General features: G+C 44.0%; 1 protein-coding gene and 2 non-coding genes across 3 annotated transcripts in view; 1 reads left to right on the top strand and 2 right to left on the bottom strand.

The window, feature by feature from the left end:
- LOC126185185 (calcium/calmodulin-dependent protein kinase type 1-like) overlaps positions 1 to 18,808 on the bottom strand; it is a gene marked incomplete at its 5' end in the record, with an annotated part of 455,847 nt that overhangs the window by 265,370 nt on the left and 171,669 nt on the right. The window lies entirely within an intron of this gene.
- On the bottom strand, positions 8,252 to 8,326 carry Trnat-ugu (transfer RNA threonine (anticodon UGU)). The gene has a single exon. It is a non-coding gene; the product is annotated as a tRNA-Thr (tRNA).
- Positions 8,954 to 9,028, top strand: Trnat-ugu (transfer RNA threonine (anticodon UGU)). Its single transcript has one exon. It is a non-coding gene; the product is annotated as a tRNA-Thr (tRNA).

The following is an 18,808-nucleotide window of genomic DNA, read 5'->3' as shown; positions in this document are numbered from 1 at the left end:
TGAGGAAAGCAAGACACTGTTAATACTGTATCCGCACATTAGAAGACACTGTACTAGAAGCTCCATTTGAGGCTGTGCAGGAAAATGGGCTGGTTTGTCGTGACAAAGCGACTTCAGTGATCTTGACGGGGATGGATGTTGATAGAGCATCGTTTCAGCTGCCGCTGATGATCATAAATGTTTAGACTTGTAAATTATTGACACATACTCAATTTTATTAAGATGTTATGTACTGTCCTTTCAAAACTATCACTGGAAGATGGAAGGAATTCTGTATCTACCTACAGTGTCTACCTACTGCAGACAACATCTGCTCATGCGAAATCCCTGTAAAACTACTATATGCCTTCCACCTTACAAACAAAGACGCCCATAGACAGCTGAAAGTTATGTGGCAGGGTCGGGAGTTGAACCACGGTGACCCGCTGAAGTATTGGGGTTCCCTACTTGACAGGACTTTGACATCTCGGAAGCACTGTCAATACGTTAAGGTAAAGTATGTGCGAGGAATACCATCCGGAAATTCACCAGCACGAGATGGAGAGCTCATCCTCAAGTACAGAGTACGTTAGTTCTCTCACTATGTTTATCTGGAGCAGAGAATGCTGCAACTGTTGGTACAACTTTGCACATACCAAATATGTCACTGAGACAGTGTGTATAATCTTCAGGTTTTAGCGGCGCAAAGACTGTTCCATTAAGTTTCGGGTGTGCAGCCGCAAGAAATCTCCTTCTTCTTCTTCTTCTTCTAATATTTCGGCTGTATAACGTTCAGCCATCTTCAGAGTGAGCCGCAAGACTGCCGCTCCAGTTTTTTTTTTTCTTTTTTCTTTATTGAATTTCAATTCCCCCCGAAGGGGGCGGGCTGGCAGCAGCTTAGTATGACGCTCTTCAGCCTACAGATTTTGTGAGAAAGTTCTAGAGAATAAATAATTAAAAACAGGCGATAAAATCGGAGACTTAAAGAGTAACATGGCGAAAAGAAATCGTGGAACTTAAAACAAACAACAGAGGGATGATGATGCTAATAAAATACATACGAAGCAGACAGGGAAAACAATAGACAATTAAAAAACACGGCGACAGTCTGGATTCTGTTCGCAAAAGACATAAAATTCACACCTAGCGACAGCATGGTTTCTGTTCGCAACACGAGAAAGACAAACAACACTGAATAGTCACTGGAACACTGCACTAAAAAGTTGTCAAATGTGACATACCACAGTCGTGAGCAGGTGGGGGGAAACTGGACAGAAGATGGGAAAACAAAAAAAGGGGGGAAAGGAGAGTAAAAGCGAAGGGTGAAACCGGGAAAGGAGCTGATGGAGGATGAGGACACAGAAGAGGGGTGGGGGGCAGACGCGACAGGGAGTGGGGTAGGCAGAGGAGTGGAATACAAAAGGACTTGGGGGGGGGGAGAAGGGAGGTAGGGAGAGGTTTAGTGGGGAGAAAACAGGACGGAAGTGGGGGAAGAGGGAGCCCAGGGAAAGGACAGAGGAAAGGAGGGGGAGTGAGGATCAGAGTTGATAGGAAGGATAAATGGAGGGAGAGAGGGCATCGTCCGGGAGGGGGAGTTGACGGAAGCCACCTTGGGAAAGGAGATGGAGGGTGTAGAGATGGAGGGTAGGGGGGACACAACGGTGAAGACGTGGCAGGGGGTGGGGATGGGAGAGGAGAGGAGCAACCAGGGGGTGAGTGGGTTCAAGACGGCGGGAGGTGTAGAGGATGCGGATATGTTCGAGGAATAGGAGCAGATGGGGGAAAGGAATGAGATCATAGAGGATCCGCGTGGGGGACGGGAGGCGGATACGGAAGGCGAGGCGGAGTGCATGACGCTCAAGGATCTGGTGGGACTGATAGAATTGGGGGGGGGGGGCAGATATCCAGGCAGGACTGGCATAACAGAGGATGCGACAGATGAAGGATTTGTAGGTGTGGAGGATGGTAGAGGGGTGCAACCCCCACGTCCGGCCAGAGAGGAGTTTGAGGAGTCGGAGGCGGTTGTGGGCTTTGGATTGGATGGATTTAAAACGTAACTTAAGGTCTACCAGCAGTAACGATAGTATTTACGGAAATGTCTGAAGAGCCTGTTATTAGCTGCTTCAGGACACCACTGCGTGTATTTGAATAGTACCCAGTTATTTTACACTATGAAATGAAATGAAGTCCCAGGGTTCTTTACAGAGCGTAGGGGAACGATGCGGGAGACCTGCACCGCCTTACTAGGCAAGGTCCTAATGGAGGTGGTTTGCCGTTGCCTTCCTCCGACCGTAATGGGAATGAATGATGATGTGTACAAACAACTCGTACTGTCCAAGAAAGATGTACAGAACACCGGAGGTACACACGACTTTTACAACCTAATAAGTCGGCAGTGGCAGAGCACTGTGTTGATAATGGTCACAGTATGTTGTATGACAACGTCGAAATTTTGGCGACTACATCATCCTTTTGGGACTCGACAGTGAAGGAGGCGATTGAAATTCGCTTGACGACGAATTTAATTGATAGAGATAGTGGTTTCAATCTTGATAAATCATATGCCAACACAGATCAACTGCGGAGTCATAGATACAACTCGCGCATTATGCACGTCTCTGCCGCCGACCAACGTCTCTCGCGCATTTGCATCTGTGGCCGCATGCGCAGTCGCGCGTTACACGAGTATAAAGGGACGAAGCGAGCACTGGAGCGGCAGTCTTGCGGCTCACTCTGAAGATGGCTGAACGTTATACAGCCGAAATATTAGAAGAAGAAGGAGATTTCTTGCGGCTGCGCACCCGAAACTTAATGGAACAGTGTGTATAGTGTTTGGTTGCATGAAACGAATACCAGCTCACCAAATTTACCCCATTGTCGGCATAGCTCCACCCATAACCAGAAGGCAAGTTGCAGCTGATTCCAGAAAGAGAAGTTTGATGATCACAGACACCCGTTACACGGCTACCAAATACAGCACAGCGTTACACGGTTACCAAATACAGCACAGCCGATTGAAGTCCCGGCAAAGTTTTATGCGAATGACCAACCCTTTAGACGAACCGCCTGAAATTGCCGACAAAATTTATGGCAAAACTGTATTAATCAGACACTAATAATGCCTAAAGAACAACAGGCTACTGTAAATCACCTACTGTTTCCAACACAGAGGACGCTGAATAGCTAAGGAAATGGTTGCACACGTTGCAATATCAACCTGAGAAAATTAGGACCTAAAGAGAAAGACTCTTGTGATAGTGGTGCTGTACAAGATTATTACCATCCAATGATACGCTCAAAAATAAGAAAACTATGAAAGCATATTACAAAGCCATGTGACTGATTGTTATAAATATCCAATGTAGTTGGTGATTCTGACACTTAAAGTGAAACTACAACTGAATATTCGTGTATCATTTTCCGCGGTCACTGGCTCGTTTTCTTACTGACTACTAAAACTATTCGTGACTGTAATGACCATATTAAGACTATAGGTATGCGCAGATGCAATGACCAGTCAATTTTAAAGTCTTGTGTAAATGCAAATGATTTAGTTGGCTGAAGAGCACAATGCAGCTTGTTGCACTTATTAATGGTGATTGTTATCGACGAAGTTGCACCTCTTGATAGAAGTTGCTTCCAACACTGCACGTGTTATCATTAATTATGATTATGGTAATATTCTTTGATTCACTGTAGAAGTGTGCCGAACAAACCAGCTATACAAATGCATGTGTGAAAGACTATTTTTATTTCACCATTCTTGCCCGTGACCAAGTTGCATCGTTTCCTTGTGTATTGCCTTAATTTATGTGGCGATTACTTCATATAGCCGGCCGGTGTGGCCGTGCGGTTAAAGGCGCTTCAGTCTGGAACCGCGTGACCGCTACGGTCGCAGGTTCGAATCCTGCCTCGGGCATGGATGTGTGTGATGTCCTTAGGTTAGTTCGGTTTAAGTAGTTCTAAGTTCTAGGGGACTGATGGCCACAGATGCTAAGTCCCATAGTGCTCAGAGCCATTTGAACCATATTTTTACTTCATATAATATGGTAGTAGGAGATTCATTGTCATATCAGTCAACACTATGTGATCAAAAGTATCCGGACTCACCCAAAAACATATGGTTTCCATATTACGTGCATTGTGCTGCCACCTACTGTCACGTACTCCATATCAGCAACCTCAGTAGTCATTAGACATTGTGAGAGCAGAATGGGGTGCTCCGTGGAACTCACGGACTTCGAACGTCGTCAGGTGATCCGTTGTCACTTGTGTCATACGTCTGTACGCTAGATTTCCACACTCCTAAACAGTCCTAGGTCCACTGTTTTCGATGTGATAGTGACATAGAAACGTGAAGGGACACGTACAGCACAAAAGCGTATAGACCGACCTCGTCTATTGACTGGCAGCGACCGCCGACAGTTGAAGAGGTTCGTAATGTGTATTAGGCAGACATCTATCCAGACCATCACACGGGAATGCCAAACTGCATCAGGATCCACTGCAAGTACTATGACAGTTAGGTTGGAGGTGAGAAAACTTTGATTTGATGGTCATATGCCACACATCACGCCGGTAAATGCCAAATGACACCTCGCTTGGTGTAAGGAGCGTAAATACTGGACGACTGAACAGTGTTAAAACTTTGTGTGGAGTGACGAATCACTGTACACAATGTAGCGATCCGATGGCAAGGTGTGGGTATGGGGAATGCCCGGTGAACGTCATCTGCCAGCGTGTGTAGTGCCAACAATAAAATTCGGGGGCAGTGGTGTTATGGTGTGGTCGTGTTTTTCATGGAGGCGGCTTCCAAAAGTTATTTTGTGTGGCATTATCACAGCACAGGAATACACTAATGTTTTAAGCACCTTCTTGCTTCCCACTGTTTAAGAGCAATTCTGGGATGGCGATTGTATCTTTGAACACGATTGAGCTCCTTTTCATAATGCACGGCCTGTGACGGAGTGGTTACACGACGATAACATCCCTGTAATGGACGGGCCTGCACAGAGTCCTGACATGAATCCTACAGAAAACGTTTGGGATGTTTTGGAATGCCGACCGACATCGATAACTCTCCTCAGTGCAGCACTCCATGAAGAATGAGCTGCCATTTCCCAAGAAACCTTCCAGCACCTGATTGAACGTATGGCTGCGAGAGTGGAACCTGTCATCAACGCTAAGGGTGGGCTAACACCATATTGAATTCCGGCATTACCGATGAATGGCGCCACTTACTTTTAGGTCATTTACAGCGAGGAGTCCGGATACTTTTGATCACACAGTGTGTCAATATAACAGATGTGATATGAACTGTGGTGATCGACTGTCTGAAAACCTTATTAGGTTGCTAAATGCTTATAGTATTACAAGTGTTGGTCACCGATAAATTACTTGTGAAGTTAATTATATATTTACAATGCGAGTGCTACAAGTTCAGCGTCCGAAAACATTTTTACTAACATCATCCGTAGCATTCAGATTGTCTGGAAATTAACCCACTAGGTCTACAGCTACATTGAGGTCAAATTTTTTGTGTATCAGTGTAATTTAATAATTTCAAATGTGACACGTAATATCACCGAGGCGATTCGCTGCAAGCCACGGGAATTACAAAACGTATACATGAACAGAAAGGTCGCGCCAGCAAGCGTACTCAGTTGAGTACTGATCCGAATTATCTAATTTATGTAGCTCGTTTTGTTGCGGACGAGCGTACAGACACAAGAGAAAAAAAGCCTGTAATGGTCTATTACATAAACGGCGAAAAATCCACGAACTACGTTATTTAAATTATGTGTTTTTACAATGCGATATGAAGTCGAAAAAATATTTAAAATATGTTATAGAGACGCTGAACGGAAAATTTTAATTACTTGGGAGGATTCTGTAAAAGTATAGCTGATCTATAACGAAGACCACACACAAGACAATCCTACAGGTAGTGTTTCACTACTGGTAAAAGAGCTCTGGACCCTCATAAAGCCGGCCGTGGTGGCCAAGCGGTTAAAGGCGCTACAGTCTGGAACCGCGCGGTCGCTACGGTCGCAGGTTCGAATCCTGTCTCGGGCATGGATGTGTGTGATGTCCTTAGGTTAGTTAGGTTTAAGTAGTTCTAAGTTCTAGAGGACTGATGATCTTAGAAGTTAAGTCCCATAGTGCTCAGAGCCATTTTTTTTTTTTGAACCCTCATGAAGACAGTCTGAGGGAAAGACAAAAGATGGAAGGATTTAACGCACCGTTGACGTAATTTCCGTCAGAGCACAAATTTAGATTATACAAGGATGAGAAACGAAATCGATCCTGGCTATTTGAAAGGAAACCGTCCGAAATTCGCAAGATGTGACTTAACGAAGAAAGCCATTTTACTCCTGCTCCATCCAAATAAATATCAGCGTCTTAACCAGAGCGCCACATACCTAGAAAACAAATCGCTTGCTGGCCATGTAATTATTTTAAAGACTCCGAACAGGTTGTGCTGATGCAGAATTATTGAAACCAAACACAACTGTGTTTCTAGCGGCCAATTTAATGCATGCGTACGTATCTGGAAGAACCGAAGAGAACTTAAAAAGAGTTACTGAAACGCGAGATGTGTTGGTATCTTGATCGGTGTTTCGTATGTTTAGAAAACCAATTCCAGGTAGGCTATGAAGGAATGTAGCTAGCACAACTCTATATTTCACTCAAGGACAATAAGGATGGATTAACAATTTCAGTGGAAGTAATTACAAGGAACCTGATGGTGTTCAGAAATGATAGATGAAATACAGTTGGTAGTGGCGTGTTTGTTAGTGTTTTTAGGGACCACGAGGTCATTTTAGCGAAACTGAATACCGTAACACCCAAACGCACCAAAAACAAATGCAAAATATATCCATTTAAATAAGCACGTAAAAATTCACTTGACGTCTTACAAAGAGACAGCCTCCATTCTTTCCGAACTAAGATGTGGCTTAAATTCAAAGAAACAGTGTCGACTGCAATGGAGAGATTGACACCAAATAAATTAATAATAGACGGAACTGACCCGCCCTCCATTGTGCTCGAAACAGATCAGGACACTATTCCAGAAGAAATCCCCAAGATTGGTAAAGTTTCACAGAAGCTAGAAATTTAGTGCGAACTTAGATGGGAGATCTTTTAATAGCTTCCACAACGAAATCCTGTCTCGAAATCTGGCAGAAAATACACAGAGATTCTGGACGTATGTAAAGTACACTAGCGTCAAGACACAATCAATACCTTCACTGCGTGATAGAAAAGGTGATGTTACCATTGATAGCGCTAATAACGCGGAGCCGCGCGGGATTAGCCGAGCGGTCTGTGGCGCTGCAGTCATGGGATGTGCCGCTGGTCCCGGCGGAGGTTCGAGTCCTCCCTCGGGCATGGGTGTGTGTGTGTGTGTTTGTCACTAGGATAATTTAGGTTAAGTAGTGTGTAAGCTTAGGGACTGATTACCTTAGCAGTTAAGTCCCATAAGATTTCACACACATTTGAACAACTAAAGCGGAGTTACTAAATAAATTTTTCCGAAATTACTTCACCAATTTAGACTAAGTAAGTATTCCAGAATTCGCATCAATAAATGCTACCGACATGAGTAACATGGAAGTAGATAACCTCAGTGTAGCAAAACAGCTTGATTCAGGCAAATCCTCCGGTCCAGATTGTATTCCAATTAGATTCCTTTCAGAATATGCGTGATATAACAACTCCGTACTTCACAATCATATACAAACGCTCTCTCGACGAAAGATACGTAGCTCAAGACTGGTAAGCTGCACAGGACACACATGTGTTCATGAAATGAAGTACGAGTAATCCGATGAATTATAGACACGTATCACTGACGTTGATTTGCAGTAGGATTCTGGAACTTATACTGTTTTCGAATATTATAAATTACCTCTAGAAAAACGATTTGTTAACACACAGCACGTACTCAAAAAATATCGTTATTGTTAAACACAATTAGTTCTTTATTCTCACGAAGTAATGAGTGCTACCGGCAGAGGATCTCAAATTGATTCCACGTTTATGGAACTGCAGAAGGCTTTTGATACGGTTCCTCATAAGCGGCTTATTATCAAGTTGCGTGCCTATGGAGTATCGTTGCGATACTATATGTGACGGTAGTATCTGTTCCCGGAAGTACAGTTACCGTGGATGACCATGCAGCTTTGCTAGAAATGAAATGATAATTAAATGGACACCCTAGCTGCAAACAGGCGTTGATGTACTTCATTTGGGACATGTAGAAAATGTGTGCCCCGACCGGGACTCGAACCCGGGATCTCCTGCTTACATGGCTGACGCTCTATCCATCTGAGCCACCGCGGGCACAGAGGACATTGCGTCTGCAGGGACTTATCCCTTGCACGCTCCCCGTGAGATCCACATTCCCAACATGTCCACACCACTACATTCGTAGTGCGCCTAATATATGTTTGCCCATCATAGTCATTACTCGTGGCAGATTAATCTACCAAGTCCCGTACGAGTTCGGGCATAGCGTGTGCGTTCGCACAAGAAGGTCAATGGCCGGGAAGCCATATTTTAACTATATGTGACGGTAGTATCTGTTCCCGGAAGAACAGTTACCGTGGATGACCATGCAGCTATGATAGAAATGAAATGATAATAGTTTGCAGCTAGGGTGTCCATTTAATTATCATTTCATTTCTAGCAAAGCTGCATGGTCATCCACGGTAACTGTTCTTCCGGGAACAGATACTACCGTCACATATAGTTAAAATATGGCTTCCCGGCCATTGACCTTCTTGTGCGAACCCACACGCTATGCCCGAACTCGTACGGGACTTGGTAGATTAATCTGCCACGAGTAATGAGTATGATGGGCAAACATCTATTTGGCGCACTACGAATGTAGTGGTGTGGACATGTTGGGAATGTGGATCTCACGGGGAGCGTGCAAGGGATAAGTCCCTGCAGACGCACTATCCTCTGTGCCCGCGGTGGCTCAGATGGATAGAGCGTCTGCCATGTAAGCAGGAGATCCCGGGTTCGAGTCCCGGTCGGGGCACACATTTTCAACATGTCCCCAATGAAGTACATCAACGCCTGTTTGCAGCTAGGGTGTCCATTTAGTTATCATTTCATCGTTGCGATACCTGACGTTCCCGAAGGAAGTGTTACAGGCCCTCTGTTGTTCCTGATCTATATAAACGACTTAGGAGACAATGCGAGGAGCCCTCTTAGATTGTTTACAGATGATGCTGTGATCTGCCGTCTAGTAAAGTCATCAGAGAATCAAAACCAATTGCAAAATGATTTAGACAAGATACCTTTATCGTGACAAAAGTGGCAATTGTGCCTACATAATGAAAAGTGTGTGGTACTCCCCATGAGTACTAATAGGAATCCTACAGTCTGAAAAAACCGCGCGACCGCTATGGTCGCCGGTTCGAATCCTGCCTCGGGTGTGGATGTGTCTGATGTCCTTAGGTTAGTTAGGTTTAAGTAGTTCTAAGTTATAGGGGACTGATGACCTCTTCAGTTAAGTCTCATAGTGCTCAGAGCCATTTGAACCATAATAGGAATCAATTAAATTTTGGTTACACGATAAATCATGCACAAATCTAAAGGCTATCAATTCCTCTAAACACCTAGGAATTACAGTTACAAGCAAATGAAACTCTAACGATTACACAAATAATGTCGTGGGGAAGGTAAACCAAGGACTGCGTTTCACTGACAGAAAAAAATGGTTCAAATGGTTCTGAGCACTACGGGACTTAACATACGAGGTCATCAGTCCCCTTGCCGTCTAGTAAAGTCATCAGAGAATCCAAACCAATTGCAAAATGATTCAGACAAGATACCTTTATCGTGAGAAAAGTGGCAATTGTGCCTACATAATGAAAAGTGTGTGGTACTCCCCATGAGTACTAAACCTAAACCTAACTAAGCTAAGGATATTACACACATCCATGCCCGAGGCAGGATTCGAACCTGCGACCGTAGCAGTCGCGCGGTTGCGGACTGAAGCGCCTAGAACCGCTCGGCCACCACGGCCGGCCACTGACAGAACACTTAGAAGATGCGACAAGTCTATTGCAAAACTGCCTACACTATACTTGTCCGTCCTCTGCTTGAGCCCTGCTGTGCGATATGGGAGCCTTACCAGTATCGATTGACGGAGGACATCGCAAAAATTCAAAGGGGAGTTCTTTTGAACTATCGGGAAATAGGGGAGAGAGTGCCACGAATATGATAAACGAGTTGGGGTGGTAATCATTAAAACAAAGGCGCTCTTCGTTGCGGCTAAACTACAGCCTACGTATAATTCCTACAGCGATTTGGATGTTTAATTATAATCACCCTGTATTATCCAAATACCATTGCCTCGCAAATTCTGCCTTCTTACAGTGTGCATTGTCACACTGACAGAATCAGTCATCGTCTCCGGACCGTTCCGCTATTGCACGCAGTGCACGATGTTGTATAACGTGTTCTTATCCTTCCCCATTTAGCGTTTTCTTAAGCGCAGTAATGTGCCTCACCCCTCAAGCAACACAAACACCCCCATCATACCGTAACACAATGTCGTCTGAACTTCACTGTAGGCACTACACATGTCGGCACGTAACGTTTTACAGGCTTTCGATAAACCCAAACGACTCTACGAGATGCATTCAAGTTCTAAGGCCTCCGATTTTTTTCTCCAGACTGGTAAGAGATACAAACATGCGCATTATTTTAAAATGAGGCCGCGTTCACTGTCAATACGTCCCAGAGATGGCAGCACCGTACGGCAGATGGAATTTTACCGCCAGCGGCGAGAATGAGAACTGTTTTAAATACTTAAAATGGCGACGTTTTCCTTACTTGAACAGCGTGCAATCATTCGTTTTCTGAATTTGTGTGGTGTGAAACCAATTGAAATTCATCGACAGTTGAAGGAGACATGTGGTGATGGAGTTATGGATGTGTCAAAAGTGCATTCGTGGATGCGACAGTTTAATGAAGGCAGAACATTCTGTGATAACACACCGAAACAACCTCGGGCTTGCACAAGCCGGTCTGACGACATGATCGAGAAAGTGGAGAGAATTGTTTTGGGGGATCGCCGAATGACTGTAGAACAGATCGCCTCCAGAGGTGGCATTTATGTGGGTTCTGTGCACACAATCCTGCATGCCGACCTGAAAATGCGAAAAGTGTCATCCAGGTGGGTGCCACGAATGCTGACGGACGACCACACGGCTGCCCGTGTGGCATGTTGCCGAGCAATGTTGACGCGCAACGACAGCACGAATGGGACTTTCTTTTCGTCGGTTGTGACAATGGATGAGACGTGGATGCCATTTTTCAATCCAGAAACAAAGCGCCAGTCAGCTCAATGGAAGCACACAGATTCACCGCCACCAAAAAAATTTCGGGTAACCGCCAGTGCTGAAAAAATCATGGTGTCCATGTTCTGGGACAGCGAGGGCGTAATCCTTACCCATTGCGTTCCAAAGGGCACTACGGTAACAGGTGCATCCTACGAAAATGTTTTGAAGAACAAATTCCTTCCTGCACTGCAACAAAAACGTCCGGGAAGGGCTGCGCGTGTGCTGTTTCACCGAGACAACGCACCCGCACATCGAGCTAACGTTACGCAACAGTTTCTTCGTGATAACAACTTTGAAGTGATTCCTCATGCTCCCTACTCACCTGACCTGGCTCCTAGTGACTTTTGGCTTTTTCCAACAATGATATACACTCTCCGTGGCCGCACATTCACCAGCCGTGCTGCTATTGCCTCAGCGATTTTCCAGTGGTCATAACAGATTCCTAAAGAAGCCTTCGCCGCTGCCATGGAATCATGGCGTCAGCGTTGTGAAATATGTGTACGTCTGCAGGGCGATTACGTCGAGAAGTAACGCCAGTTTCATCGGTTTCGGGTGAGTAGTTAATTAGAAAAAAAAATCGGAGGCCTTAGAACTTGAATGCACCTCGTATAGGGTTGTCACAGGTGAGTGAGTCATCACTCCAGATCATTCGTTTCCAGTCATCCACTATCCAGTGCCATTACTTTATACACCACCTCAAGCATAGCTGCTCTTTTAACTCCCTGCGTTACCTGGACTACCAGTAGCACTTTGGAACTCACGAATGATTCCTTCTACTTTTTACAATAACCTTCCCGAATGCTCGACAGTCCTTGTTCATCAGTACATGAAGGTTGCCTGGTCTCGGTTCTGCTATGCTTGTTCCTTCGCGTTACCACTTCAAAGCACGTCACTAACAATCCTCTTGGGAAGTATAAGGACTGTAACGTCCCAGAGGGATCTGACGCTCAGGTGACATCCGATAAGTAATGTCCGCGTTGACGTCACTGAGCGCTCCTGACCAACCCATTGCACTGTTACTGCTTCCTACTGGAAACACACTACTCGACTTCTTTTACACTGGCCCATTCGCCTTTGAAGTGGACTGCTTCTTTGTTGGCATCGCTGTGTAGCGCTTTACATTCGATCTCTGACTGCGCTTTCTTTGTAATAGACTCTTTGGCTGGCTGGACTCGTTGTTGACAGTTAGTCGCCAGCAGTGATGGAAGTACTGTTGGGCAGTTGGAGGTGAACAGCCAGCAGTGATGGATGTTAGATGTGAGAAGTTAGTATTGATGGAGGGTAGAGGTCTGAAGCGTTAGCGTAGGCTAACGATCTGTACATGTTCGACCTGGAGACTGAATATTATTCATGTTTATATACCTTTGTACTAGATGTCAATGACGATTTATAAACGTGTCTGAACTGGATGTCACATTATTAAGGTAAAAAATACATTATTTGGTTTGCAACAAAATCTTTCCTTTGCTAACCACATACCTATTAGTAGTTAGTAGCTTTAGTAATTAGAATCTTTTATTTAGCTGGCGGTATTGACGCTCGCTGTATTTCAGTAGTTCGCATAATGAAGATTTTTGTGAGGTAACTGCTTAATGAAATGTATAGGATATAGTTAGGATTTCTTTTTAGTCAGGGCCATTCTTTTGAATTAATTATTTGAAGCCAGGTTATCTTTTTTTTTTTTTTTTTTGAGCAGTCAGATTGCGTGGCGCTAGAATGTTGTGGGTCAGTGTTGACATGATAAAAAAAAGTAAAGAGAAACTAGGCTCAGTACGTTCAGTTTTACTCAGCTGTTTCAGAATTAAATAACGTAGAAGCTTCAACTTCCCATTTCATTCAGCAATAGAATCAGAAATTAATTTTAATAATGAAGTTTAAGCCTCTCATGACATCTAGCGGTCAATTCCACATTACATAGGGGTGTCCGGATACTTTGGTCAGATAGTGCGAAAGTCCGGTGGAAGTGGAGGGATACAAACCTGACGCTGAGCGAGTGGGAGCAATACGAGGGCTATCCACAAAGTACATTACGTTTTGGAATTAAAAATAAATAAAGTATTGGAATTTTTTTAAATTATATACAGATGAAAGCCACACTTAAATACTACTTTTATACATAGTTGCCATTTAAATTAAGGCACTTATCGCAGCGATGGACGAGCTTGGAAATTCCTTCGTCGTAAAATTCGGGCGCCTGCGCCTTCAACCACGTGGTTACCTCTTTTGGGACAGAAAAGGTGTGATTTTTGTGGATTTCCTGGAAAGAGGCACTACAATAAACTCTCAAAGGTATTGCCAAACTCTACACAACCTCAGAAGAGCAATAAAAAACAAGCACAGGGGAAAGTTGGGCTGATTCACGACAACGCCCGGGCCCACACGGCAAATGCCACTCTTGAAGTTCTCGAATCTTTTAGGTGGGAGTTGTTTCCTCATCCGCCGTACAGTCCCGACCTGGCACCGAGCGACTTCCACTTATTCCCAGCAATGAAGAAGTGGTTGGCTATGCAGCGTTTTGATGACGACGCACAGCTTCAAGAAGAGGTAACCACGTGGTTGAAGGCGCAGGCGCCCGAATTTTACGACGAAGGAATTTCCAAGCTCGTCCATCGCTACGATAAGTGCCTTAATTTAAATGGCAACTATGTAGAAAAGTAGTATTTAAGTGTGGCTTTCATCTGTATATAATAAAAAAAAATTCCAATACTTTATTTATTTTTAATTCCAAAACGTAATGTACTTTGTGGATAGCCCTCGTATATACCTTTATGTCTAGCAACTCGTATAGACTTAACAGTCTTTCACACATAACGAAGGGATCAAAGACGCACTAGGCCTTAAATTTTTGTCTAGGACGTCTTGACCTACAAATAAATTAAAAACAGCTCCAGTCACCCGGTTCCCACCAAGGTTATTCACTAACAAAGAATAATAATAATAATAATAATAATACAAAGGTCAGACTGCGGGTCTGGTAACCGGAAACCGTTTTCTGTGGTTATCCTGGTGTGGTGCTTGCAGAATCAGCGACGTGGGGTATTACGATTCATAGCTGGACAAACTGAAAATTGCATTTCTGGCTGAAATTCAGTATACTGCGAAGGAGAAATATATTTTCCATCATAATGAAGCGTAATAAGATATGTGTCATATTTTTGTTGCAAAAGTGCAGGACATTCGCCTACAAGTCTCCTCATATTTATTGTAATCGCCAAATTTAGCTCACAGAGACTGTTCTTGTCCTGAAGCCCAAAGCCGCATGTTTTGCGCAGTTGCAGGGCTCTCATTATACACAGGGTATTAAAATCTGGTGGACTAAATGTATTAGTCTCTATCAGATCTTGTCTTTTCTTGTCCGAAACCGAACGAGGTGGCGCAGTGGTTAGCACACTGGACTCTCAATTGGGAAGACGATGGTTCAATCCCGCGTCCGGCCATCCTGGTTTAGGTTTTCCGTGATTTCCCTACAACGCTCCACGCAAATGCCGGGATGGTTCCTTTGAGAGGGCACGGCCGACTTCCTTTCCCGTCCTTCCCTAATACAATGAGACCGATGACCTGGCTGTTTGGTCTCTTCCCCCAAAAACAACCCCAACCCTCTTGTCGGAATGGGTACTGTGTAATAGAGATGGGTCGAACTCGTTCATTCCCGTGAACTACTTCATTCATTTCACTCTTTACCGTGAAGCGTTCAAACGAAGTAGTTCATTCATGAAGTACGGAGGCCTGGCGAAGTTGCCCAGTTCGCCGCGGCTACGCTCGCTTCGCCTCGCTCATACAATAAAGCTTCGTAATACTTCATAATTTTACCAACAGATGGCCGAACTATGCAGTAACGTGCACGCAACGTTTTACGCTCTTACAGCGTCTGAGTTAACTTAAATAGAGCATGGTCGAAGGGGACAAAGGAAAGATAAACAGAGAAGCCTGTCACATATAAAGAAGGTATTACATTTAATCTTGCTCGACATTTTCTCATGAAGCGCCCAAAATAGTCTTTATCTGCCAAATGAAACATTATTTGTTGTATTCATGGACTGAAAACTAGGGCTACCAACGAAATGCAGTACAATTTTATGTTCGTTTTAAAATTTAATCCAAAATAGAATGAGTATGTTCACCACTGTCACAAAATCTATATACCTAAGATAAGTAATTATTCAGAAGTTTTCCTGTAGATTTTATTTTTGTTGAGAATAATAATCCTCCAGATTCAAAACGTAAACTGTCACCTGTAGTCGTTGGTACGATTTCAGGTAAAATCCCTCTTTTAGTGTTATTAGTAAACCTTTTATTTTCATATTGGCTGTGCGTGCTCACACAGCCACCCTCTTCGTTTGTATCTTTAATATTCATTTGTCTGAAAGCGCAGCCAACTGTAGGCTACCCGTAGACGCGAAGTTTAACTGCACAAATAGTCACGGGTAATGATGTCTGCACTACAGGAAGCAGCTGACGCTGCCTTCCCCTCGCCCCTCACCACCCCAACCCCTCGTAAACCTATCGTTCCCCACAAACACCGCGCGATTCGTCGACAGGCAGTAGAGGGAGGACTTAAGGTTGACTGAAGTGAAGGGAGGGTGAGTGACGTAGAGCCGATGTAGTGGGAGAGGGAGAGGGGAAGAGAGTGAGTGAACTAGAAAAAAGTGTGGAGTGTGCTATCTGTGAAGAGTTTGAAGTACCAGTTCATTGAAATTGAGTGGTTAGTTCACACTTCACTGGAGTGAAGCGTTCATTTGAACGACTCATTCACGAGCTCCCCATCACTACTGTGTAAGCACGAATATTCCTTCAAAACGCGAAGAAATACGGAGTATGCAATACGATGTACGTAAAGTGACAGTAGAATTTAAAACGTTTGCTAGTTTCTTGGATGTCTTGGCCACTCTCTTTTCCAGCTGTCGCTTCGCCAGCTTTCCTTTTCCCGTACGACCCAAGGATGACTGCTCCTGCAACCTGGTACACGCTGGCAACGTCTGGAATGCAGACTCGTAGCGTGCATAAAAAACGTTGAAGCAAAAACGGGCTGTTATCTGCTGACTCAGGCGGCACGGCTCTTACTGAGCAGATGGCAAAAGGGGAACGAGGCATCAAGGCCAATTGTGAAACGCCGTGTGTCTCTAGCGACCACGCTGCTTAACTGGCCGAGACCTCCACGACTTCAATTAAATCACGGCTATCATCTAGAAGCCTTGCCGGAAAGAAATCCTTCGTTGCCATGCACTGACTGATATCGCAACATCAAATCTGACATGTTGCACTCTCATGTTCACGAAATTTGTAATGGTTTCCGGAGTTTAGATTGATGCACTCAACAGTGAGAAAACTATTCACATGAATTCTGCCGGCATTGTCATTTTTCTCCTGAAATGGAAGAACATCGATACTAACTTCTCACATCTAACATCCATCACTGCTGGCTGTTGAACTGAAGTTCAGACGGTTAACTGTAACAAGCCTCCACGATATCCACTGGGAAACATGAAACAGCTACTCCTGGCAATGGTACGAAGCACGAAATGCAGTACCATATTAGGACGTGATGTGCGTTTAAAAGCGCATATTTTGCTTTCTAATTTCTGTTTATCCGGTTAGAGTATGGCTAGTGAATGTGGGGCAAGACTGCCATTCAGTCGTGCGTTCGCATCACTCTTGGTATTTAAATCTCTTGACTATTATTAAAAAACCTACTACAGTAAATCACAGGAAGCAGAAATGGAAATAAATAAATAAATAAAAGTATAAATTATTGTGCAGTTCTCGTTTCGGAGCGGCTAATAAATAAATACCTTACAGAACTAACAACTTGTGAAACAAATGAATCAGCACTATTTCTTATAATCTGTGCTAATCTGATGGGAGCATGTGTTCTCGCTTGCTGTTTGTTAACTAATGTGACTTATGGATGTCAGAACACATCCGTTGCAAGTCACAGAACTTTAACAATGGAAAGTGTGAGTGCCATCTGGCTATTTTTAGGATAATATTTGTTCTGTGTGGTTCGCGCGCGTTTAGTTTTCAGAGTATGCTTGAGCTGTAAAAACATGAAAAGCCCAGCGTTCACCTACACGAACGCCGTGTTTCAAGAAGTCGTTTACTTTTTACATTACAGCCGATGCGGAACTGGAACACACACCAGTGTATTGTAAGGAAGATCAGATTTTCATGTTCTATTGATACCAATAAAGACGAAACACAGGTTGGATTTGGACACGGCTAGATGCTAAAACCGACCGTGTCTTTATTTAAGAAACTATCGCACTACTTCGCTGTAGTGCTCTGAGGAAGCCATGGAAAACCTAACCGTCGTTAATTAGGACTCCGCTCTTTCCAGTTTCGTGCCCAAAGTCTTAAACATAATGCCACCTCCATTCGTGGGTTTGGTGTACAGAGCTCACGAAAGATTTTTTACGCCTATTTTTATCTGTAGTGACGCTAAGAGCTTCAAAATGAGTAGCATCCTGCGAAACACAACAACGTTTGAGTGAGAAGAGCGTAAACTATTGAACAGAGAAACTGGATGCTTAGGATCGTACAGACGAGAGTTGTACAGATAGAGGAAAGATTTTCACTAAGGTGGTGGAATGGCTGTGAGAGAAGTAATCTGAAGGAACTACTTTAAAATCTCGTCCACGCATAGTGATCTTTTTACGCGCTGTTTCCCTAAATTAACTAAAACAAATGCATATCAATTGTGCGTCCATACTTCTCAAAACGAACTTGTACTCCACCTCTAATCTTGTCGACTTCGACGGAACGTCAGTCTCCATCCCGAATGTGCTGCTCCTATTTCTCGAGGAACACGCTGTAAACATCGTGATTTAAAGGAAACAGGAACATTAACCTCTCCAAAAGAAACACCAAAATTTATAGAAGGTCGGTAAAATAAAACTGAGCCGGATAATATTTCATACACGTTAACACAGGCAACCCTATTTACATTATCCGCCCCGTGTTTCAGAGCAATTTAAAAGGATTCCAGGATTCCAAGTAAACTTGCCATGAAAAATTTCAAACAAATTTTGCACATAAATAATAGCACAAACTTGCAGTGCAAGACACTAGTCTGATATCTCAACAAGCCCTCTGACAATTATACAGGGTGAAGAAATACGCACTCTGACATTACTGCGCGATTCCTCACATACTGGCTGTGGTGTCACCGCCAGACACCACACTTGCTAGGTGGTAGCTTTAAATCGGCCGCGGTCCATTAGTACATGTCGGACCCGCGTGTCGCCACTGTCAGTAATTGCAGACCGAGCGCCACCACACGGCAGGTCTAGAGGGACGTACTAGCACTCGTCCCAGTTGTACTACGACTTTGCTAGCGACTACACTGACGAAGCCTTTCTCTCATTTGCCGAGAGACAGTTGGAGTAGCCTTCAGGTAAGTCCATGACTACGACCTAGCAAGGCGCCATTAACCATATTTAAAGTGTCTCATTTGTATCGTCAGGAGCGAT

This window comes from Schistocerca cancellata, chromosome 4 (genome assembly GCF_023864275.1).
Source record: "Schistocerca cancellata isolate TAMUIC-IGC-003103 chromosome 4, iqSchCanc2.1, whole genome shotgun sequence".
NCBI lineage: Eukaryota > Metazoa > Arthropoda > Insecta > Orthoptera > Acrididae > Schistocerca > Schistocerca cancellata.
Note: the sequence above shows the minus strand (reverse complement) of the source record. Positions and strands in the feature narration are given on the sequence as shown.